General features: G+C 43.0%; 1 protein-coding gene across 6 annotated transcripts in view; it reads left to right on the forward strand.

The window, feature by feature from the left end:
* MAGI2 (membrane associated guanylate kinase, WW and PDZ domain containing 2) overlaps positions 1-26,946 on the forward strand; it is a 1,049,810-nt gene that overhangs the window by 105,202 nt on the left and 917,662 nt on the right. The gene's annotated exons all lie outside the window — the stretch shown is intronic.

Below are 26,946 nucleotides of genomic sequence, written 5' to 3' on the forward strand. Positions count from 1 at the left end.
AAAAGGCTTATGGAGTGTTTTTATTAAGCGAGGGTGATAACATAGATTACCGCCATTTCAAGACAGCAATAACCGAGCATTTTTGTTTTTTAACGCGCTAGTCTTTGAATAAAGATTTTTTATTTTCTAAATAATTGAGATCTATTTTTATACTTTTATACCCACTACTTCATCAAAGCCTTCCAGCTCTCATCTTAACTTGCTGCTACATGCTCCTTCCTACCTGCCTACTCCATCTGTGTCTCACCTGTTGGTCTGTCCCTCCCCCTTTAGAATGTAAGCCCCTACGAGCAGGGCCCTCTACCCTCTTGTGCTTCTCCTTACTTTACTTTCATCTACTTCTTACTCCCCACTAGGACACCTAACACTTGGTTGCTTATCTCTATTAATTATCTGGGTGTTATGGTCTCTAATGTAGCAATGTATATTTTCTTGTCCTTGTCCTGTATTGTATTGTATTGTAGTGCAAGTCACTGGTTAACTTATTTGTTTATGTACTTTGTAAGGCGCTGCAGAACACTTGTGGCACCATATAAATAAATGATAAGAATAATACTTCAAATTTGGGCTTTCTGTCCCACTGCAGATGTGCAAGCCAGTGCGCCAGCTTATCTTTGTGCACAATGGATGAGAGACTGCCCCAAAGATACTGGATCAGAGCCAGTAAGTTGTGGCGATAAAGATGCAACAATGATAAAAAAAATGTATTGCTGTCCGCCATAGTCATGATAATGCAGGTCTCTAATGCAGGTCTGTCTATCCCAGACATGGGTAAATCTGCTTACATTTCACTTTTAGTTAGATATTCCAGAGTGCTTGTGGCCGATAGAAATTATACATAACTACTTTTTGGACCTCCTGGAGGGAATTTCCAAGGACCAGGTGAGAGGGGCATAATGAAATTATTTGAATCATCATGGCCCTATCATCAACTGTGTAATGACACTATTCCAGAAATCTTGCAGCATGAAGGGGCACTATGATGATACGAGTACATTCATTCTACCCACCCCACAAAGGTTGTCAAAACAGATACATCATGGTTTATGTTATATGTATGTTATTTCATGTCTGAGCCTGAATTATCTGCAGTACAGTATTTTATCAACACCTGCATTTAACTATCACAAAATATGCCTACACCTGTACAAACCCAAATGAAGGTACACTAAGACCCCTATATACGGTGCGATATAGCAGCCAATCCGACGGATTGGAACGATATCGCTGCTATATCGTACCTTGTGTGGGCATGATATCGGCCAGTGTGCGCTCCCGTGGGGTCGTACATGGCACCTCCAGATCTTACTGTTCACTTGATCTGGGGATGCGATGTACGATTCCATGCAGCGCTATGTGGGGCGGTCGGACAGCATATCGCTCCGTGTGTGGTGGACCGCCCGATAAGTCGGCCATCGGATCGGCCGACGCATCGCAAGGTGCATATCGCCTTAAGGTAGATGGATATGGTAGTTTGTAAGTGTAATTTGTTTCCTTGTACATATCCTAAGTAGCTCTTGAGCATGAATGGATTTACAAGTTGTAGAATTTGATTGAAATATGTTTGCAGGATTGATCCAAACTCTTTAGCAGGGAAATCTGTTGTCAAAGAACAGCTAACAGTCTTTCATCCAACGAATCACTGAATGCTGAGTGTCAATTTCTGCTGTCCGCAAGTGGTTGTTCATTACATTTCAAGAGAGCTATGAACTAAATGGAGCAAAGCATTGTGCTGTTCTAAACTGTGTCTCCTGATGTTTATGAAGCTTTGAGAAACAGAACCTTGAAGGGTAATAATACAGATAGTACATTATCAGGTCCTCTGTACATAAATTGGGACTAATTTAGAAGTTAGTCTGAAAGAGAAGTTAATTTCACAAAACTTTAGTGCCCTAAATCTTTATTACTACTAATAATAATAATATATTTTTTGTTCTTATGGAACACCCAAAGGGATCATGGTCAATCTATGGGGTTTCAAGTTGTCCATCAGGTTCCATCATGTTTGTTATCACTGCAGCAGCCACTCACAATGTATGGAGGGATGACGAAACCTGTATGTTTGTTGTGATAACTGAGTGTTCTAGGTAATGTTCATAGAGATTTGTTATTGGGTACATTACTGTTCACTAATATGTAGTCCAGTCACTCTCTCCTCCATTCCACCTTTTTTAGTTTTACCAACTAGACCAGCTCTAATCACGACAAAGGTGGAGTAATATACTCCGTATTAAATAGGAAATAAGTATTTGTAATTTCCTATTTATTGAATGGACTGTGTTGCTCGTGTTACATAAAGGTACAGGAGTAGATGCCATTTGTAGGAAGATGTGAGTACAGTAGTAAAGGTGCACTACTAAATGTACATACTGTACTGATCTTATGAAGTCAGAATATACCAATCATAATGATATCATTAACTTTCTGATTACTAATGGCCTGATTCAGATATGTACGCTAACACATGGTTAGCGTACATCTCCGATGGTGAGTGCTCTGCGCATGCTTAGGACCTGTTCTGCGCATGTGCAGAACGGGTCCTGCGATCTTGCCAGCAGACCCTCCCAAGCTGCAGCCAGGGCCGGTGCTACCATTAGGCAGCTTTAGGCAGATGCCACTAGGGGGCGCTGCTGAGGCCGCCTACCACAAAAGTAAAGGATGTCTCTGAAAGAGACATCCTTCTTGTAGAGTGACATTGCTTACGACACCTGTGAGTCTTATTAGACGCAGGTGGTGCTATCTAAACACTTCTACCTGCTCTGTGCTCCCTGGCCCTTACTTACATGTGTGCTGTACAGCGCCAGTGCAGCACTGCAGCTTCTGCAACTGTTTATGTGTGTCTGCGTAAGTCTGTGTATATGTGTCAGGACCTGTGTATATATGTCGTACGACCAGGGCCGTTGCTACCATTAGGCAGCTTTAGGCGGCTGCATAGGGGCGCCAGCCACTGGAGGGCGCCACTGAGCCCACCAAAAAAATTGAAGCTTGTCTCTTTCAGTCCTGGCCGGGACTACTGATAACCAAGGCTGACACCGGAACTTCCCCAGCCCCCAGAACTGCACTCTCAAGGTGGAGACAGCAGCAGTGGTGGTGGCCCCTTCCCTCTCCTCCATTCATCTCTTTTCCTCCAGTTGCCAGCCTGTCTCTCAGAGTGAGTGTGTGTGTGTGAGTTTGATGAGTGCTGGCTGGATGTATCTGTGTGTATGGGGCTTAATGAGTGGTGGCAGGAGGGTGAGTGTGTGTGGAGGGGGTTAATGAGCACTGGCAATGTGTGTGTGTGTGTGTGTGTGTTATTGAGTGCTGGCTGGGTGAGTGTATGCAGATTATGAATTTGAGGGAACAGGCGGCAGTGGGCAAAATGTTACCTAGGGTGCCCAGAAACGTTGCACCAGCCCTGCGTACGACCTGAAGAAACTCCAGTACTGGGAATTAGGGTTGATAGAGTTGCAATTCTTTTAGTGTGCATGTGTGGAGTGGAGTAGGTGTGTATGGGGGGAGCTGGGTGGAGGATATTGGGGGAAGCAAGGGCGGTATTTACATAACTTGCACCGGCCCTGGCCGCAGCATGCTCTGGGATCACACAGATACAACAAGGAGGTGTATGTTTCCTACAGAAACCTCCTTCTGCATTTGAATTTTAGATGGACGGTATTGCACAGCCGCTTGTTCACAGCTCTGCAATTCCATCCATCTCTGAATCTGGCCCTAAGTCAGAGGATCCCAAACTCCGCCATTATGGTCCACATTTATAGGATATCCATGCTTGAGCACAGGTGACTTAATTAGTACCTCAGTCAATTTGATTTAACCATCTGGACCCAAGCATGGATAGCCTAAAAACCTGAAGTGTAATAGCGGAGTTTGAGAACCTCTGCCATAAGTAAAAGCGCAGCTGTTGTATGCAGATAGAGAGGACCCTCTCATACCCACTGTGCATTACAGCTGAAATCACGGCGAGTTAATGCACCAGTGGCAAAGCTTAGGTACTGAACATCTACACAGAGGATTTCTTACTCAATAAAACTAAATCTGGGACATGTCTGTTTTTATGAAGCAAGTTCTATTTCTAGGACTGTGTGAGCAGCATATCACTTTAGGTGGCATGGCAGATATCACATTTATTGATGGATACAAGTATTTAGAAAGACTTATGGCACTTTTATTTACTAAGAGAGACAATAAACCCTACTTATATTGATATGTGCTATTACTAGATAACTGCTAAAGGTAAATTGTACTATAAAAGCATGATAAAACACACACTATTGTATCCAAAGTAAGGGGAATGCAGTGTATCAGAAGACGTTAGACATCCTAAGATTTAATTTACAATTTGTATTTTTCCATTTTCCACCTCATTTGACTGCATTCAGCTGCTGCAGTGCATTTAAGGTCATTTAACTTTAATTGCAATGTTTGTGTAAGCAGCAGTGTAATTTACTGGCATTTACATCAGCAGAACAGCAGCGAGGTCTGGTTCACAAATATGCCCCGGGAAAATGGGGAAAATGCAATAAAGATGGGTTTTAATTATGCATCTTTAACTCTGTGTTCTTTAAATGAAATGCATTGTGCTTTTCCTAATATAAGCTCTTCTGCCGGTAGCATGTGTTAATGCTTGAGAAATAGGACATATTGTTTTTCAAAAATGTAAAAAGTTGCATTCAAATTTCAGAACACATTGGTTTGTGAATGAGCCCATGTGAGCCAATTAGCCCATTACAAACCATTAATCTTGTTTTTAATGGGGATATCAGGTGTTCGTTTAGCTATTAACAGCTAAAGATGCTTACCAAGGGGATGTACAGTAGTTAGGATGTCGACATATAGACTGTTGACCCCAGAATTTTGACAGAGTCTGCATATCAAAAGGGTCAGTTTATAACGGAAATAATGAACTGACTGTAGTTACACTAGCTCTATTTATAGACAATAGGTTCCACAGCATGAATTTACCAATACTGTAATATTGTCAAGCAAAAGCTGGCCTCTCATTGACTGTAATGTAGTAGCCTGCAGACTTGCAGCAAGTTCTTTTGGCTAATGCATTCACATCCCTTTTTGTGAACCCTGCAGCATTAGTGTGCATGCACGGTCTGCTGACCATGCATGTGTGAACAGTCATTGCCCTCTCCCAGTAAATTATGCAGTAAGTAGCCTGTAGCTATGATGGCAGGCATTAGCTACCGGGGCCAGTAAATTCTGCAATACAAGCAGACCCCATAGAAACCTGGGAGAAAGTGGGAGTCTGCAGCAGACATCTTCCATATTTGCTGTGGTCCCTAATTCATACATTCAGGGTAAATGTAAAACTTGCGGGTACCCGACAACATTATTTTTTTTTTCAGGGAATGTCCAGTAAATATTAATAAATAGGCCCTAAAGACACAATAGAACTGTGTTATCTGTTGTGAAATGATCACAGGAAAATTATAAAACAACACCATTAATTATTTTCAGATGAAAACACCATGACCGACTTGCTTTCAAGAAAAATATATATTTTTTTGTTAGTACAGTATACTGTTCCTTTAAATGTGCACTATAATCTCCCCTACCACTATCTTTCTTATGTAACAGTTGCAGGGTCCTGAACGGTCTTGGTTATTCTATCTATGGGATATAATTTTGAATCACTATTATATATATATATATATATATATATTACATCTAATCAGTTAAAACTACAATTTACAGTTGAGCAGTAGCATGTCCATTGCAGCTAATGACATTGCTAAGAAATGTCTGGAGATCATAACTGTACACATCAAAGAGTAGTGGCAGGAGCATCTGCGCATTACTGAAAGGTAATTAAATATAAATTATATTTGTGTGTACTTCCCTTCCAAATGAACATTCACTTTCTCATCATGCATTCATTTGGTATGCTTTTTTTTGTTTTAATATTCTCTAGCAAGCTTCTATAAATGAGAACTGGACTTTTATCTTGCCAATGTGGGGACTTGCTTTGATTTATGCTCACATAGACAAGAAAGGATGAGAACGTGTCTTTAGTTTCAGCACTACCTTTTAAAATGATGCAATTATCACTGACAATATATCTGATTGAATTAAAAGAAAATGCAAAAAGATGGGGCGAATGTGGAACAGAGATTGCTAATGATTTGATAAAGAAGTTGGATGTATTGTATGAACTTTGTTTCATACAGAGGGGCTGATACATTCAGTACCTGCAATGCTGAATGCAGATTCATGATTATCGGGAACCTGAGCATGCAGAGGACCCATTCTGCACATGTGCAGAACAGGTCCTGTGTGATGTGTCCCCTGTTTTCTGGGAGTGGCAAGGCCAGGATCTGCGTCATACTTGCCTATCTTTATTAATCTCTTCCCGGGAGAAGCCAGGGTAAGAGAAGCAGCAGTGGGCCGACGGGGGTGGGGCCTGACGATCTGCGTCATTAAGCCCCCTCGCTGTAAAATTGCCACGATTGGGTAAAATTTACATAGCGGGCGGGGCCAAAGGCTGTGATTCATGCAGAATCACGTCTTAAGCCCAGCCCCTTTCACGGAGCCCCACGATCGCTGCGGGTATTCTCCTCATTCTGCCCACTTCCTAATGCGGGACAAATGCCTACCCTTCCGGGGGTGCGGGGGGTTACCCGAAAAATCGTGAGCCTCCTGTGAAAACCGGGAGGGTAGGCATGTATGATCTGCGTTCACAGACAGTTTCCGGGCCAGCCTGCGTAAGCTGAGGCTTACTCAGCTGGTCGCAGTGCTGGGATCGCAGATGCAGCAGGGGGTGTCACACACCTCCTGCTGCATTTGCATATTAGCAAGGATGGAATTGCTATGCTGCTTGCGTGCAGGTTTGCAATTCCGTCCAGTGATGAATCACCCCCAGAGATACATTTCACTTTTTTGTTCGTCATTTGTGTTGCAGAAATTAATCGATCTGTTTGAAGCTGAAATTCATATGAATTTTTGTAAACTGGAACTATCCACTAGAATCCCTAAAATCAGGCCTAATTACAATGACTCTGGAGAATAAAAAAGCTATATGTAGAATTAGCCCAGTCATAGCTAGGTGTACGGAAAGGAGCAATTACCAACACAACATCCCTCCTAATTCCCAACCAGCCAGAGGTGCTTTGCAGTATACCAATGAGACCACGAAAACGAGGTTTCCCTGTTTTAGTGAAAAGACAATGAGAGAGGAGACCAAATGATAGCATTCTCCAGTTCAATGGCTCTTAGACCAAAGGGGAAATGTGTCAAACTTTTAAGAGAGATAAAGTTGAGAAGTTGTCAATAGCAACCAATTGGCTTCTAGCACAGTCTATAACATGACAGAAGGTGATTGGTTGCTATGGACAATTTATCCACGTTATCTCTCTTGAAGGTTTGATACATCTCACCTTATCCTGAATAGAGCTGGGGCTTCTCCTGTCCACCTGGACTGTGCAAACCAAGGTTATTAACAAGATTGTGATTCAGTCCTGGCAAATATCTAGGTACACTTACAGAACAAAGGTACGAGGAAGATCCAAAGCTGCATTTACACTGTGAAGTCTCCTTTGCAAACTTTGTAAATTACCTATTTGTAACTTGTAACTTGAAAATTTCAAATAGAGCAATATATCATATTGTTTGTAATTGTGACAGAACATTTTGTATGTTGTAAAATCCATTTTAACATTGAAGTAAGGTAATTGCACTGCATTGCAATGTTATACTTTATTGTTACACTTTACAGCTATGTAGGCATTTTAGAGATTGCACTGTTCATACAAAACCACAATAGTTTTGCAGAATATTTTAATGATACCTTATTCCCAGTGAGTTAGTTAAAGCAACTTCTCAGAAGATGAAATAATAGTCACAGAGCATATGCATATCAAGTGCTGATGATTAGGAAGAAACTGTAAAGCACCTTTACGCATAAGAAATTCTATTTTAAATAAGCCAGTTCAGAGAATTTGGGGATTTTGTGATTACACTTGGCAGATCAGGCACAAACTGCATTTTAAAAGATATAGTCATCCTTGTTGCAGGTGAGGCTGGTAACTTGTGTGTTGTGGATGTTCTAATACAGATGAGTCCTTATATGTTGTTGCTGCAGTCGCGCCAAACAGCCACTCCTGGTGCGCCAGGTCCCGTGCTACTCTGCTTGCACATGGGACCTGGACCGAGCAGAGTCGCATCTTTTTTGTGGCTTTTTTGCCAAAAATGTGTCTTAGTCACAATGCGATGCAACTAAGTCGCACCAGGAGACTACTGCACTGACTAATATGATATGCGACACTTGTACCTCTGTGTGTGACTGAGTCCGAATCTGTATACAAAGTGCTATGATGCAGCGGCTGCGGCTTTTTTCCACGACAAGCTCAGTTGTGCTTCATTTACAGACTCAGTCGCACCCAGATATACAAATGTCGCATATGAAATGAATCAGTGCAGTCTCCTGTTGTGTCTTACTCACATCGCATTGCGAATGAGACGCACTTTCGGGTCACACGGGACATGGTGGCTCACTCACGCCAGGCGTCTCCCGCTGCTTGGTGGATTGAGGCTAGCTGCATTAGCATACATTTGTACCAGGCTGGTGTACAGTAGTTATACGAACAATCTAATGAACTTGTTGACTACAGATTGAATCTATATCTGTCCATTTGCAAATTTCTTGCATGTGGACATCAGTATTACAAAAACAGATATAGTGGAAACTAAGAATTGAGCTATTTTGTTTTGCTACTACACATGCATCTATGTCGTTAAAAAGTCACACAGTGGATCCGTCCCATGGGGTGTACGCAGCGGCGTAACTAGGTTATATGAAGCCCAGGGCCAATTTAAAAATGGACCCCCCACCCCCCCATGTGCGGTGCGCACCAAAAAATTGAAGTGCTCACAAGGGGTGTGGTCACTTTAAAATGGGGCGTGTCAACATGACACACACCCCTATCTTGTCACTCTGAACATTCCTTTCCACTCCATATGCATCTTAATGCAGTGCCCCTTATACAGTCCCCCCTATACAGTGCCCCCAGTAGTGGTCCCCCTTATGCAGGTCCCCAGTAGTGCCCATTATACAGTACCCCCAGTATGCAATGTCCCCAGTAGTGAACCCTCTTATGCAGGCCCTCACTAGTGCCCCTTATACAGTACCGCCATTAGTGGTCCCCCTTATACAGCCCAACATTAGTTTCCCTGATACAGTGCCCCCAGTAGTGGTCCCCCATATGCAGGCCCCCAGTAGTGCCCCTTATACAGTGCCACCAGCAGTGGTCTCCCTTATGCAGGTCCCCAGTAGTGATCCCCCTTATGCAGTGCCCCATGTAGTGGTCCCCCCTATGCAGTGCCCCCAGTAGTGGTCCCCCTTATGCAGGCCCCCAGTAGTGCCCCTTATACAGTGCCCCCGGCAGTGGTCTCCCTTATGCAGGCACCCACGAGTGATCCCCCTTATGCAGTGCCCCATGGAGTGGTTCCCCCTATGCAGTGCACCCAGTAGTACCCCTTATACAGAGTCCCCAGTAGTGGTACCCCTTATGCAGGTCCCCAGTAGTGGTACCCCTTATGCAGGTCCCCTGTAGTGGTCCCCGTATCCAGTGCCCCTTATACAGTGCCCCAGTATTGGTCCCCCTTATGCAGGCCTCCAGTAGTGATCCCCCCTATCCAGTGCCCATTATACAGTGCCCCCTGTAGTTGTCCTCCCTATTTAGTGCCCCCAGTAGTCCCCCCCAATGCAGTGCCCCCAGTAGTGGTCCCTCGATACAGATGCAGTGCATAAGCATATGAAGGCTTCGTGAGTGTGTATTTTTTATTTCGTCCGGAGTGCCGCCTGTGGACTATTTTATATATATATATATATATATATATATATAAATATGTGTGTGTGTATTATATATATATATATGTATATATATATATATGTATATATATATATATATATTGTTTTTCCCTTAAAATTAGCACTGTGAGTAGGTATGATACAGGGTGGGATGCATCAGGCATCACATTTTGCATGCAAAGCATTCAGCCACTCATCACATGCATGCATAATGCAGGTATGCATGGAGAAAACGCAAAGGACAGCAATCCCCTGCGCATGTGCAGAACGCCGTGCACGCCGCAGGGGGCATTGGGAGGGATTTGATTGGATATATTGTAGGCTGAGAAATTAAAAAAATATCACAATGCCCTAATTGAGGCAAATTATTATTAGTTATAATATAAATTGTTTACAAACCTTTGAAATATTGCAACAATAACACAAAATCTTGAGATTTCAGTTATTTATTTTAGCTTAAAATGAATTAAAACTGTACATTTTAATAAACATAAAAAATGCATTTTGATTAGTTATTATTGTTGCGAGCTTTGCAGTGCACTCCCTCATTATTCCTTTCATTATCCTTTATATAATTCATAGCATTCAACTACTGTACATATTTTATATCTTTGCATCTGTCAGCTATTGGAAACAGTAGGGTATACCTTTATAATTCCAGCATTGCTCTCCCAGTTGTTACTGAGATACAGCATTTCCAGACTCACAACAGATGCCACTTGAGTATAATTAAGATGAGGGAGGAATGCTTGGGTGAAAAAGTGTGAGCGTATGATGGATGTGCTGTGGTCACTAGATGCACCTTCAACCTGTATCAGGGGGACCTCCTTGTGTGAACTGCATGGCAATAACTGCAACAATAATAATAATAGTAATAAAACATGTAATATAAACACATGAGAGTCAATGACGAATTACTAGTCCTAGTCAATGAATTACTAGTACTAGTTTTTTTCTTGTGCTATCTTAATAAAATGGAAGTATAATTTTCCCACTGAATAATTCAATAGTATTTCCCAATAAGATAATTATCAATGTTATCTGCCTCCTTTATTTAATACAAAATGACTGCACTCATTGTCAGAGTAATGTGATTCCTCATCTTCTGATTGGCCAGATAGATGCGGCAGTTCAAAGGTGCATACACACTGTCAGATCTTTCTTCAGATCTGAACGATAACGATTTTAAAAATCGTTCATATCTGAAAGAAAAATCTGACATGTGTGCAACGATGATCGATGCGCATTCCCATTTGTCAGATAACGATATCTGACATCTGATGTGTTTGCAGTCAGTTTTGACGATTTCCATTCATTTTAATGCAGTAAAAAATTGTTAAATTGATTGCAACTCGTTTGCGAATCGTTCAATAGTTCAGTCGTTCAGCTGACATATTTGACCGTGTGTATGCACCTTTATGTCAGACTTGGTCAAACCCCCATAAAAAAAGCACCACAAAATTGCCGTAAAACAGATGGGCATTGGCCGTGGTTTGCAAATGCCCTACAAAACTGCTGAATAGTAAATTCAGCAATCAAACCCCAGCAAAACAGCTGTTTCGTAAATGTAACCCTTACTGGAAGATATATTAATCGGAGGATTTTAAATCCCAGCTGCTTTGGTGAGATTTCTGAGCGGGACTAAATAACGCAGATTTACTAAGCTCAAACTTGCCTTAAAACTGCACAGAGAACACACTTTAGAATAGTATAGAACATTGAATGACCAAACATACTGTATATTTCCCATTAGAAAACTACAAACCCCTGATTTACTAATACCCCTTTTACACCAACTTAAAAATCCCAGGTTGATGCAAGTGAACACGCAGCGTAAATGGATCCACTCGAGTACAGGGGCCCGGGGATCCAACTCGGGTAGTTAGTAGGGTTGGCCACGGGTTGTTCCCGTGTCACCCTGCAGTGTAAACGGCGTGATCCGCATCATGATGACCCGGATCGTGCCACATGCTGCCCAATTGTCCGGTTTCAGTGGTGCTTGGAGATGACATAATCTCCAAGCGTCCATTGCAACCAGGGCCGGCCCGACCTGCGCTCCCCACCTGCCCTCCCTGCTTCTGGAGCGCAGCGGAAAGTGAGGTAAGAGGGAGGGGGAGGGACGGGGAGAGGGAAGGAGGGGAAGAATCGACCCAGCTCCGGTGTGAACGATGCCGACCCAGGCTCTGTCCCAGGTCTAATCTGGGTTGGAAATGTGTTCCAAATCCCCGGTCAGACCCGGGACTTTGGTATAAAAGAGGTATAAGTGGTTGGTTTAGAACCCACGGCAAAACCGCCCAAATAAATGACCTGCTTCTGACAGATGGTTTGTCAAAAGCATTGCGTATATCCCTAAGATCTGTAAGAGGGAGGAGTCACCCTGATTTCTCTAACCATCATTAGGCTTGCTCAGCCAGGGTTGGTGGAACCATAGGGGAGGACCAGAGGTGACATGCAGAGCGGCCCCATTCACTGCTACTGTATGTAAGAGTCTGCCATTGATCTCTCATAGGTATTAATGGGACAGCTTTGATTGGTCAGAGCGCAGCAGCTTCTGCGTTCTTACCAATTAGAGAGGCCGCGCTCATTCCTATGTGAGTGTCTGTGCGTGACCTCTCATTTGTATTGGGTGCTTGTAGGGTGATGTTGCTGCATTATTTTCTTTTGCAAAGTCCCATTGGATGCCGGCATGTACCAAAGAGGACTAATCCCATAGGATTTTGTAGGTATTAATTGGTTAAACTAGGAGAGGTTTTTTTCAATATAGGTATCTTAAATTCGGTGTGTGAGAACTGTCTTTTTTTAATATTGCCTTTATAGCGCACTACAGGTGCCAGCAAAAAAAGGAAAATATTAATATTACTTACACTTTATTATCCCCACACCTGTGGGTGTCGGAAATAGATATTCCCTGAAGGGACACACACATGTTTTTGCAGCCCATCGCCCAGGGTAAGCCAGCACTTATGCCAACTGGCCTGGGGCTGGTTGGACCCAAGGTGTGGGAATTCCCATACTGTGGGTCACCCCTCTATAGTTCCACCAGTCCCCACTCTTTGTCCTACACGAGAACTTAGGGATCTGTGTAGTGCTTTTGATAAAGCGGCCTGTCAGAGGAAGGCCATTTATTTGGGAGGGTTTGCAGTGGGATAGCAGTTTTGAAACTGACAGTTACAGACGATGGGTTCTTTTTAGGAGGTAACAACTACCTTTAGTAAATGCTATATTTTGGGCTTAGAACCTGCCGTCAGTCCATGGCGTGAACTGTCAGTTTCTAAGCCCCAGTGAACCTGCTGCTTATTAAATCTTGCCCTTATTGTGATTTTACAGTACGCTACTATACATCTATGAGTGACAAACACATAGCATACCTTATATTTTACAAATGACAGATGCATACAATATTAGACATACTTGCAAGAATTGAATCACTATGGCTACAAATAAAAGTAGCAGGATAACAGATTTAGAAGAACTGTACTTTATTTAATGAAATCAACATTCTGAGAACTACCATCATAATTGTACTGTGAAAATGAATAGCAACTTGGCTGCAATGGTTTCAACATACAGTATATCTAAACTATAATCAATTAGGCCAATGCAGATATTTTCACATTTTCTTTAAGATCAAAAAATGGTAAATGGCTTCCTGCAACACACTTATGATTTTATGAATCCTGTGAATTAATTTGGCTGATGTTCAAGTACTAAAAATATCTTTCTTCCTCTAGCACACAGGAATAAAGTGGCAAGCACTACTGTACATGCACTTGGCAGTTTTAACCTTGAGAAAATCTTACTGTCCAAGGGAACTGTTTTAAAAATAATACAGTAATTAGATACTAATAATTAGCAAATTTAATCCATAACAACCAGAAAGTTGTTTGCTTGTCTAATATGCCAAGGGAAGGTGGTGGTAATCATATTTTGTATTAACACTTGCCATGGCTTCCTCATGTATCATATACCAAGGTTTATCTGTGTTAATTTCACTAAATTATGCCAATTACTTTAAAAGTTATAAGAAAAACTTTGGGGCCAATAGCGAGTGGAACACCCTGTATACAGGCCCGCTGAGAGCTGCGGCGGGCCCGGGTAATAGGGGGCGTGGCCTAATTGCAGGAGGCATGGCCACGCCCCCTTCCCGAAAAAAAAAAAAGATGTGCAGCGCTGGGGAAGGGGTCGCTCTGGGCCCCCTCAGCCCTGCTCAAAGCCAGGGGGGGCGCGACCAGTGTGATCGCTTCCCCCCACAGGCATAGGAGACTGCTGTGGCTGCTGCTCAGCAGCCACGAGCAGTCTCCACTGCAGCTCAGCACACGCTGTGTGCTGGGCTGCTGTGAGGGAGGGGGAGCGGCGGGCCCCTCAGGAAGCCTGGGCCCCGGTAATCTGTACCCGCTCCCCCCCCCCTCTCGGCGCCCCTGCCTGTATAACATTATTAGAACTATTTCTTCTACTGCATTAAAGTAATGAGTTAGATACAGAATTCTATTCTAAAGAAAAATGTTATTGTTAGAAGTATAGGTTTCCCATATCACAACACTGTTCCATCTACAATAAGCAGAAGGTAGGTAGCTAGGTTTTTTTTTATATTATAGAATAAAATACATACTATTCAATGAGATATGGCTGCAGACCAGCAGCACAAATGCAGTATTGTGTCATTAAGCATCTATTTCAGTGTATATCCCATTTACACATTTACATGGGGAAGTGCATAGATTAGAGCAGGGGTCTTCAACCTTGGCCCTCCAGCTGCTGTTGAACTACACATCCCAGCATGCAATGCCATAGTTTTAGCATGCTGTTATATCAAAAAGGTGGCAGTGCATGCTGGGATGTGTAGTTCCACAGCAGCTGGAGGGCCAAGGTTGAAGACCCCTGGATTAGAGCATACTTGCCTACCCTCCTGAAATTACTGGGAGCCTCATGAAAATCGTGTGTCTCTCCCACCCCCCGGAGGAGTGGGCAAGTCTTCCAGCCGGCACCACTCACCCACACCCTACGCTGGCATCTGTTCCTTTCTTACACAATGCCGGTAATCTTGTCATTGTGCAGCGCCCTCAAAATTGCGTCAAACTCTCCCCTCCCCCCCCTGCTGTGCCAGGCTGGCTGCCTCCTCCCGGAAGAGGCAGCCAGGTTGTCGGCAAGCCTGGATTATAGGACAAAATATAAGATCATCTGATAGAAAGAACTGTGATGTTCTGTGCTCCTTGCTGAACGTGGGCTTTATATTGACTCTACTTGCAAAAATAATTTGTTTGTGGACTGAGATATTTGATTGGAGAGATGCATAGATAGCATTAACAGTTGTGTTCCTGGAGGGCCACAGAGACCTTTTTTTATTATAATCATCTGTAAAATTAATTTATTTTTACATGTCCTAAAATGGTGGCCGAGATCATGGCTGGGTCTAAACATTTAATGGGAAACCATTTTTATCCCCTGGGTGTACCTTACGTGTATACAGAAAAGTGCAAAATCATGCAACGGGCAGCACAGACAGTGTAATGGTTAGCATTACTGCCTCACAGCACTGAGGTTGTGGGTTCGATTCCCACCTCGGCCCTAGCTGTGTGGAGTTTGTATATTCTCCCTGTGCTTGCGTGGGTTTCCTCCGGGTACTCCGGTTTCCTCCCACACTCCAAAAATATACTGGTAGATTAATTGGCTCCCAACAAAATTAACCCTACTGTGTGTGTGCATGTAGTAGGGAATATGGATTGTAAGCTCCACTGGGGCAGGGACTGATGTGAATGGCCAAATATTCTCAGAAAAGCACTGTGAAATATGTGTGCGCTATATAAATAACTGGTAATAAATAAATAAATTATAGTGACACACATATGGAAGACAATCCCAGTGTCGTCATACTGAAAAATTGATAATGCTCGACATGTGAATGTAAATTATTAAAGAAGGTCACCCCTGTCTGTCTGCTCCTCCTATTTAGAGTGTAAGCTCTCATGAGCAGGACCCACTCCCCTCATGTGCTTTTCCTTCCCTTACTTATACTATCATGTAGTGTTATGACCGCTGATGCAGCAATGTTTATATACCATGTACTTGTCCTGCAATGATTTGTACTGTAAGGCCAGGTACACACTTGCACGATATCAGCCCGATTTGTCGTTTCCGGGCAAATCAGAACAACAAATCGGGCATATTGTGCAGTGTGTATGCCTGATTGTGTGCTCCCTCGGGTTGCAGGCGATATAATGTGATTGGCCATGCTGCACGGCCAATCACACAATATCGCATGCAGGGCTGTGTAGTTTACTGAAGGATGGAACAAGTGATCGTTCCTTCATTCATTAAATCTTCCTAGTGTGTACCAGCAATCTTGCATGGTCCGGGGTGAAGGTTTTTTTTTTATCGATTTTTCGGTCTTTTTCGCTGATTTTTTTCCCCGTAGTATCCAATTAAACCTTGTTTTTTACATTCGAAAATTTTCAGTTTTTCTCATGAAAATACATAGGATCCCTGAAAAGTTGTGGACATATGTATTTTCACTGCTGCGATCAGGAGAAAACTGGCTTCTTATCACAGATTTGGTTTCGCCTGGTTGAGGCAGGCAAAACAAAATCCCCGATAAGGTCTGGCATCGGGGCTAATTGGATAACACTGGGCTAGTTAATTAGCCACGGTAATTTACCGCGGCTAATTGGATACCGGCCTAAAGGTTAACATCACTTTGCAGAAGTAGTCTTAGTGGACCTGCACATACTGTATGTGACACATGCAGGGAAATTAACTTTAACTTGAACATTAACTTGATTTGCAATCCTGAGATGGTGATAATAAAGCAAGCATTACTGTGGCACATTTACAGCCATGGTCCATATAATCTCACCACCCCTTTTTTTCTTACTTTTTCTCTGCAACTCCTGGAAATTAGATATTAAAAGTACATACAAACACTGTTTTCTCAACAGAACTATATAGATCACTGTATAGCAAACTTCCTATAAAGTATATAGCGTAATGCAGGAGCATTATGGATTGGAAAACTTGTAATAATGTAGGTAAATATGAATTGAGCAAGACAAATATGAATACTTTGTAATAAAAAAGAGCCACAGTAAAACTCAATTTCTGTACGAATTAAAGAGAATTCCTGCAAGCTGTTCCCTATATGGTACATGGTCATAGGCCGCCTGCATTCTATCTTTCCTAATACTTCAGAATTTAGTTGGCGTTCACGTAATCAAAGATGTTCCATGCTGCATATATGGTGGATCTGTCCAATAAGGAAATGCTTTTGGACAAAGGTACATTATTATTATTATTATCCTTTATATGGCGCCACAAAGGTTCCACAGCGCCTTACACAGTACATAAATGAGCACACAAGAAAACAGTTAATAGTAATACAAAACAATGTAGGACAAGGACATGGTTTATAAACATAGCTGTATAACACAAGCAGCAGGACATGAGCAACCAGGTGTTAGGTGTCATTGTGGGGAGTAAGGAGTAAATTATACTATAACTAGGGGGAGGAGAAGCACGTGAGGGATGAGTGCCCTGCTCGTTAGAGCTTACATTCTAAAGGGGAAGGGCAGACAGACAGGGACGACACAGATGGGGTAGATAGTGAGGAAGGAGCATGGAGCAGTGGGTTAGGATATGTACTGCAGTATGTGTGTGTTTAAGATAACCTGATGTTATGTCAAGATTAAGTCCTTCATACATCTATCCCTATGACAGAAAATAGATTTTGTTTATGTGTTATTCACATGAGAGATGTACAAAATAAAGTTGTAGCACTTTAATTATTGTGTGTTACATTTTAGCATCTACATACATCCTGATAAAAATGGATATATTATGGGACTGTCCCGCTATCCTAATACAGTAGTGACTACTTTAATCGCAGCTGCTGGATGCTATGCCATGCTCCAGTGAGTGGGTGCATCTCACATGCTAGGCCCACCCACAAATGGGTGCAGCCATGCCCAACATGCTGTGGTCCCACAGGATGTTGCAGTACATGATTTTATTAAATAAGTAATAGTCTTCAAATGCCCAACTCCCTACTATACTCATACTCATCCCTAGACCATTTCCTCACATTTCATGCCATATAATGGAAGTGCCTAGATCTCAATTTTATCGAGAACAACAGTTGTCTCCTTACAACCTAATGATACAACAATAAATTAAAAAAATCCCCTGAGGAAATTGTGGTATGCATGAAATGCGTCAGTGACTGAATAGTAGTAGTAGTTGGTGTCATGTTTCTTAGCTCCAGGTGATGTGCAGAGATTGAGGACACTGGTCACCTGCTAGCACATAGCTGCCTCTTTGGGGACTTTGCCTGGTCAGGATCATAAAGCAGCCACCAGAGCCTCTCTGGATTAACCATCACCACTTTGTGACCAACATTCATTTCGAAAGGAAAAACATTGGTGAGAGCTTTTTATCCCAGCAACATTACATGCTGCAATTGGGATATGTGTTTGTGTTTACTGACTATTACATGAGGATTCAACCCTTTATTCTATAGCAGGATATAAAAATATACCAGTGATCATATTGCCTATACTTTATATATCTATTTACCAGTGCTAAGCACATACCACAGGGCTATGATCTTGTAAAATCTTCATTAAAGACATTGGGCCTGATTCAGACCCACTCGTGAGCGGCTGTCCGCTCGCAAGTGGGTCGATGTTATGGACTGAGCATGCGCACGACGGAGGGAGCTCCGTCGTGCGCATGCGCCAGACGCGACGAGCGAAGGAAAGTCCTTCGCTCGTTGTGTCCGATCAAAGGGGGTGTGCTGTCAATGTTGATTGACAGCACGCCCCCTTTGGTGGGCGTGCCGGAGGCGTGCCTCCCTGACGGGGGCGTTCCCACGGGAACGCCTCCCGTCAGAAGCCGGCCCACTGACATCACTAGTGATGTCAGTGGGAGTGATTTTGGCTCTGATAGAGCCAAAATCACTCCGGAGCTTGCGGTTGAAAACCTCAACCGCAGGCTCCGGCTCGCAAATTCGATGGTCGCGATGGTCTCGACCATCGCGACCATCACAATGCACGCTCGTATAGCCTGTGGGTGGTGACCCACAGCTATACGAGCGTCCAGGAGGACGCTCCATGAAAATGGAGGCCGGCCCTCATTCAGAGCGTGCGCTCTGCTCCGAGCGTACGGCTCTGAATGAGGGCCATTATACATTACTTTTTATTATACTCAGCATTGCATACAAGGAGGTCTTTTATCTTGGAAATTATTATATGGCACCTTTGAGCTTGTTATTCCATCAGGGGGGGACTCTCCAGTCCCGGGTGTGATGAGGGAGGGGGGCCCAGGTGGCAGCCAAGGAGAAATAGCATCTGTGGCATTTCACCATATTTGAAGTGCTACCGGTGCTGTTTCTCCATGACTTATTGAAGAAACTTAGTATGTAGTTTCTGACGCTCTTCTTTTCCCCCACACTCCAGCCAGCCTTTCCTGCCCCGTGCCCCTCCTAGTCCAGCCAGCCTTCCCTGCCCTTGCCCCCCAGTCCAGCCAGCTTTCCCTGCCCTGTGCCCCCCATGTCCAGCCTTCCATACCCTGTGCCCCTCCATTAAGGTCCAGCCTTCCCTGCCCTGTGCCACCCCACCATGTCTCGCCATCCCTGTGCCCCCAATAGGTCCAGGCCCCCCGGCCTGTACTTCCTCTTCCTTCTGGCTTTTAGGTGGGTCTGGCTGTTTCAATGTGTTTTATGTGGATCTGGCTATTTCAATATATTTTATGTGCATCCGGATTTTTAAATGTATCTTATGTGGCTCTGTCCCCAACCCCCCATCTCCTCTTCTCTCTCATTTCTGCACTCCCTCTCCCCTTTAGGCAGTAGTGGTGTTTGTTAGGATTTTTTTCAGGGGAAGGGACGTGTGGGAGTTACGTGAGGTAGTTGAAATGCAGCTGTCGGGATACCGGCGCTCAGAATTCCGGTGCCGGAATCCTGGTGGTAAGTAGTGGGGCTAGGGGAGGGTTAGGAGTTAGGCACTAGGTGAGGGAGGGTTAGGCACTAGGGGGAGGGTTAGGTTTAGGCACTGGGGGGAGGTTAGGTTTTGGGTGCAAGGAGGGAGGGTTTAGGGGTTGGGTTAGGGTACTTACCGGCCATTGTTGGTATTTTAACCCTGTTGGGTACCGGCGTCTGGATCCTGAGCGCCGGCATCCCGTACCCAAACCCAGAGTTACACATGGGAGGAGCCAGCTCCAATTGCTAACAGGTGTATTCTCACACCTTCCCATCTCTGTCCCCACTACACACAACCTACCCCACAGTCTCTCATTTCTGTTCCTTCCTCCCCCTTTCTATCTCTCTTTCATCTCTGTCTCCTTCCTCTCATCTCTCTTTCATCTCTGTTCCTCTCCCCCCATCTCTCTCTTTTATCTTTGTCACATCCTCTCCACCTTCTCTCTCACCTCTGTCTCTCTATTCTCCCCAATTTCTCTCATCTCTGCCACAGATGGAGAAGCACAAGTGTGGGGGTTGCAGGCTCCATATGCTGACAGGTCTCTGGGAACAGTCTGGTGCATGGTCCAGCACCGCATGGGGGGGAAAGTGAGGCTGTGGTTGAGTCTAGTAGGCAGCTGCCAGTGAGAGCTGTGAGGGGGTAGAGCTGGTAGTTAGACACATGCCTTACAGCTTTGAATAATAGGTGTAGTCAACTGTTTCCTGTTTTTGTATTTGTGAATAAGAAAAAGCTTTAGGGATTTTGGTTCTTCTTTTATTTGACATATTTACCAGTGATAAAAATTCCTTTATAAATATGTTTGAAATTCAAGATGTAAAAAAATGAAAATATGAAGATTCCAAAGGGGGTGAGTTGTTTATAACGACACTATATTTTCTGTCATGTGTGTTATTTAATTTATAGCTGAGCATGGCCAGTCTGCATATTACATGTATCATGTTTGTGTACTGGCAGCAGATGTATGCTATCAGTGCTACTACCACTTCCAATCCATAGTTCAGCCACAAGAGGGAACTGCATGTTGATACATTGAAATGCATGTTGTGTTACACAGCCCTTCTCCCATGGTGCCAGTATAATTAATGTCAGCAATAAAGCGTGTGTATGCTGCTTGTTTCAGTATGCGTTAGAGATGCTGTCCAAGAGTTTACTAAATCTAGAGAGGAGACTTTACTCTATTGTAATACACCCTTACAAAAGTTTTTTTTCAAGTATTAAGTATTGATATGAAAAATACATATATGACAATCACAGAGCTTAATAAGCAAAAACAATATATGTAAATGAAAGGACACGAAGGATCCAGAATGAGCATATAACATAATAATATAGATAGACGAAATATAATTGATATAATCAAAGCGCTATTAACAATACTGACTATATTATTAATAGTAATACAAATTCTAATGACAATAATAGGAAAAGAAAAAAAATTGGAAACACAGAGGGATCAGAAGGGAAAGACAAGGATTAACGCTCAACGACAATTCAAGGAAGGGGGGGGACTATCACATTGACCGATTCTGGTGGGACTATGAGAGGCATCAATTTCCATTGTCTAAATGGTGGAGTAGAACCAATTTATTGACTCAAACATTTATTTGATATGTAGCTGGGTATCATGATTTAGCTGGCCAAAGTAAATCTCCCACTTTTGTAAAAGTGAAGTACATCCTTTTCAATGTCCAGCAATGTGGCTCGTTTTTCAAAATACAATATATATGTATACAATATATACGTAAAAGCATATATCTTCACACCAACAAGGGAAGGGCAAGACCTATTTGTCCAGTTACTCAAAATAATTTTTTTGCAACTGTGACAATAATAATAGAAGGGAATAATAATGGCGGGTCAGGTCATTAAGCCCTGCAAATTGCCGCAAACAGCGCATAATTAATAGGGGGCCCGATCTCTGTGGAAATTCTCCCCATTCTGCACACCTCACTAGGAAGTGGGCAGGAATGCGGGAGAAGTGCCTACTCTACTGGGAGTGCGGGGGGTTACACAAAAAATCGGGAACTTCCCACTACTTCCGGGAGAGGAGTCACGTATGATACATTTTCAAATAAGGTTTCTTGTATCCATTTATATGGAATAACTTGTGAGTAAAACACTATACATGAACAATAATCAAAAAGTATATCTGTGACAAACTATGTAACTGCCGTGGGGCATACTTACCTACTTTTAAAAAAGCATTTCAGGAAGATTGTAAAAGTAACACCTATGAGCATGGCGGTAAAGTGGGTGTGTACTGCTACATCTGAGAGGCATGTCCTTTTAACATCCAAATGTTAAAATTGTTCTCAACAGTAGAGTATGTAATATAAATTGATAAACAAGATACGCTGGTAGAAATAGCAGCAATATATTGTCAACATGTAATGAGCAGAAAGAAAGAAATAAAAAATGAAAAAAACAAATATATATATATATATATATATATATATAGCAGCACAATAGGTATCTAAAGATAATTGATAAGCTACATTTAAATCTGTGGCAGTCCGTAGGTTCATGTGTTGATACACCTGAAACCAGAAGCTGTAAGCATATAATTTGTATCCAGTTTCCAGAGAGATAAATGTCTGATGTTAGAAACAAATATCGCAAATGTTCTGTGACAGGGAAAACAGTTGCTTGAAAGCCAGCTAATATACTTGCAGACCCGGTTGGGTGGAAGGTGGATAAGCCGGTCCGAGGTCCGATAGTAAATGCCTTTCCTGGACACTGTAAGGAGTTCACTGGCGGGCGGTGGCGGCCAGCGCTCAAATAGGTGAACGTCTCTCCACAGCGGGGGGAGGCTCATGAAAGGCTGGTTCGCTCTGATCCGGTGAGCGTTCAAGGAGCGTATGCACTGACTGTCCTGTAGATGCTCGGGTGGAGTGCGATGCCGTGAGGAACGGAGCAACTCACATGTGACCGGAATGGGCTGGTGTCTGCACCCAGCGTGAGTCCCGTAATGCAATCTGTAAAGCAGCAGACAAATGTGGATCCTTGACGCGTTTCTCCGGGCAACACACTCCCGGTTTCTTCAGAAGGCGTGGGAGAAGTTCAGAGAGAAGTTTACCTATTTGAGCGCTGGCCGCCACCGCCCGCCAGTGAACTCCTTACAGTGTCCAGGAAAGGTAATTACTATGGGACCTCGGACCGGCTTATCCACCTTCCACCCAGCCGGGTCTGCAAGTATATTAGCTGGCTTTCAAGCAACTGTTTTCCCTGTCACAGAACATTTGCGATATTTGTTTCTGACATCAGACACTTATCTCTCTGGAAACTGGATACAAATTATATGCTTACAGCTTCTGGTTTCAGGTGTATCAACACATGAACCTGCGGACTGCCACAGATTTAAATGTAGCTTATCAATTATCTTTAGATACCTATTGTGCTGCTATATATATATATATATATATATATATATATATATTTGTTTTTTTATTTTTTATTTATTTCTTTCTGCTCATTACATGTTGACAATATATTGCTGCTATTTCTACCAGCGTATCTTGTTTATCAATTTATATTATATACTCTACTGTTGAGAACAAGTTTAATCTTTTTACTGTGTAATAAATCTCTCTTTACTGAATCCATACGGCGCTACACTTTCTATTTCTTTGTTTCCATAAATTGTGGGTTGCAGAGCCCACTGTGAGAGCTGCCGAATTGTATTCAGGATAATATTGTTTGTAAACCAGCGCACCTTTCTCTTACTTGTTCGTACATCCAAATGTAAACGAGTCCCAAAGTAGTTAGTAAGATCTACTTGTTGATGAAAACACACTGATACATTTTAGAGCCCTCTTATGTATTATGTTTTACAAGTGGTTCCATATAAGTGGCCACAAGAAACCTTATACCTGTATTTATTATTGTTAATTATTTATTAACAGTTTCTTACATAGCGCAGCAAATTCCGTTGCGCTTTACAATTTGAATCAACATTAACATTTTACTGAGTTTTAAAAGACAGACAGACAAACATACGTAAATGACATACATAAAGGTAAGAGGGTCCTGCTCGCAAGCTTACAATCTATGACGTATGACAATGCATGTAACCTTAGGGATCATTGATCCTTATAACCAATGCAGGGAAATTGCACTGATGATCCCATTTGAATGTATATATCTCTGGTTTATTTTTTTTCCCAAGTTTATAACAGCTACATAATATGGGTAAGATGCAATCATGGAGATTGCAGGACTCTTCAGGGAGATTGCTACTATTTCAGGGAGTGTCCCTGACAATGGGGGAGAGTTGGCAAGTATATCTTGGGGCTCGTTTCCAGTTGGATGCAAATTTTAAGACACACCTTTCAGATGGAGCTGTACACGCCTCTCATACTGACCAGTACACGTCAACTTTAACACCTCACTCATAGTTGTTGCTTCCACAGTCTCCCTGAAATGTTTTTTCAAAAGTAGGCAAGTATGAATCAGAGCTGTCTTAAGATCTGTGTGCTGCAATTTGGGGCATTAGGAAACAATAAAAGCTCTTCATATGCTCTGTGACAACCAAAGTAACTTTCTTTTAGGATCATATTTCAAGGACTTTTTTTGTATTTCCCTTCTATTAAGCTTTTGAGGATAAGGTAGTAGTGAATAGGAAACCTAGTTAATGCAAGATACTGTATAGAGTGGGACCATTAAATCATACTTCCCTACTCATTTCCCTAGTGAAGTGGGAAGGGGCTTAATGATGTAGATAGATAGATAGATAGATAGATAGATAGATAGATAGATAGAATAATAAAATAATAATATGACATTATTTTCACATGAACTGGTCTTTGAATACTATTTTAACCAAATAAAAAATGATCTTACTAATAGAATTAGTCAGATTGCCACATAAAACAGGAAGTGTGGGAGACACAGAAACAAATAAAATACATACAAAGGTGGGTACACACCTATACAGTCGTTTGGCCGTTCTTTCGATTCAGAGTTGTTTGATATCAGAAGAGTATTTATGTGCCTTCAATCATGATTTGTCAGATGGAAACTGGTTGCATCGAAGGATCGCATCTTCTGTACTGTTTACTATTCAACAGATTCGACCGGGCCAGATTGGACCAAGAGTGCAGTGTGTATGCACCTTGAACCATTCTTGTGACCGTTCTTATGATCGTATACCAAAAGCAGGACCACCTCTGTGGGTGTGCATAATTAAACCAGGTGGCTTGCTACATACTCTCGTGTAAACTGGCCTCCTTGTTGATGTAAATATTCACCGTTTTTTTGCTTGGCATAACTGTATTTGGCCCATATAGTGATACAAATACTATTTAGGCTAAATTTTGTCCAGATTTGCTTGGATTTGTAGTTCCCCAGAACCAGGGACAGATTGAGTCTGAAAACCAGCCTGTAAAATTTATGGTAGCAGCCTTAATGGGCTGGAGTCTATTAAGGGGCAGGGTCTGGTGACGGGCCAGGGTGCTCTCCTCTCAGAAGCAAGAGCTTTGTCAAAAGTGAAACTGCCGTTGTTTGTTATATGTATTATATGGGATGCAGTCATATTTCCGATTGCGGGGATTCCAGCGCTCAGAATGCCAGTGCCGGAATCCTGACACCTCAGAATGCCGGCATCCCGAAGGTAAGTGGCGAGGTTAGGGGTTAGGTTTAGGCACTAGGGGGGAGGTTAGGTTTAGGCACCAGGGGGAGGTTAGGGGTAGAGAGAGGGGGAGGGTTAGGATACCGACCAACAATTGTCGGTATTCTAACCCTGTTGGGATTCTGACCACTGGGATCACGAGCACCAGCAACCCGTATTATACTGTGCTATATATATGAAAAGTATAACATATATAAATATATATATATCACCTGTTTCTGTTGATGCAGTAGACCATCGTCACCTCTGTTTTGGCCGCTCGCTAGTGGCACTTTGCTGCGGCTGCTGCCTGTGTCTGAGTGGTGTGTCACACTCTGTGGCTCTGCAGGAGGGTAGAGGTGGGCCGCAGAGGGGCTGAAGGCAGAGTTGTCAGTGGTAACTGATGGCCCCGGGTTCCGCAAAGACTTATGGGAGAAGCTGCTCCGGCTGGGCATGCGCAGCAGCTCCCCCTGTAGACATTTTTTTTTTACTTCACTAAGCGGTATAGCTGCCCGAACAGAGCTAAGCTCCACTCATGGCAGCGGGACGGGGAGCAGAGGCCTGGGGGAGTCACTGAAGGGCGAGCTGGGCGATCACTGGCCACCAATGGGACTGGCCTAGCAGGACCCGGCCCGATGTCCTGGTGGCCCAATCCGCCCCTGCCCACAACTACTAATGCAAGTGGAAGAGGACAAAAGCATACACCCTGCACCATAAACCAGGGACGTGCAGTCAGGGTAGGTAGGAGAGGCAGAGCCTCACCTGTCATACTCCTTAGATATTATATAAAAATTATTAGAATAATACAAAGAAAATAATTATAACTTATAAACATATTCTTTGTTTATTGTAATAATTTTTATAGTTAACACTCACCAGCTTTAGGGAGTTCCCTGGGACTGTCTCAGTCCCAGGGAGGTGAGAGATGAAGCAGCAACAGCTCAGCCTCACTTTTGTGTAGTCAGATACTGCTTGCAGAGCTGGGGGCGGGGCCACACCACAGGCAGTAAGTGAGCTAATAGAGGCAGTGGCGGATTTTACCTAGGGGCTGCAGCCCCCCCAGTAAAATAAGTCACTTCAGTGAGCCAGTGCAGTCCATGACTGTACTGGCTTCACTGTGACTAGAGGTGGCTTCCCATTGGAAGAGCTACTTGCCAGTCACACACAGGACAGGCAGCACCAGGGGGAGGTGGCTCCTCCCCCTGGGAGAGACAGCCCAGGCTGTGATAAGAAGAGAGTGGCTTCCAGTGGAAGAATATGGTTAATGAAATACAAATCAAATATATGCATTGTTAGTTATGGTTACTTGCTTGCGGGTTGCAGCAGTACTCTGCAAAAGGTTCAAGGCTTCAGCACACCAGTCTGGGTGGCATCTCAGCCTTTTACCTATTTCTCCCAAGTAATCAGACGCCCGCATATTTATATATGTGTATATGCCAAAGCAAAAAAAAATAATTAGTGCAAATAAAAGTATTTTCTGAAATATTTACAGTAGTGCATGTACTGCATACAGTATATACACTAATTACCACTACTTTCTTCATAATTATTGCAGGATCAGTACCACT

This window comes from Taudactylus pleione, unplaced genomic scaffold (assembly GCF_031769625.1).
Source record: "Taudactylus pleione unplaced genomic scaffold, aTauple2 ptg000086l, whole genome shotgun sequence".
In the NCBI taxonomy this organism is placed as follows: Eukaryota; Metazoa; Chordata; class Amphibia; order Anura; family Myobatrachidae; genus Taudactylus; species Taudactylus pleione.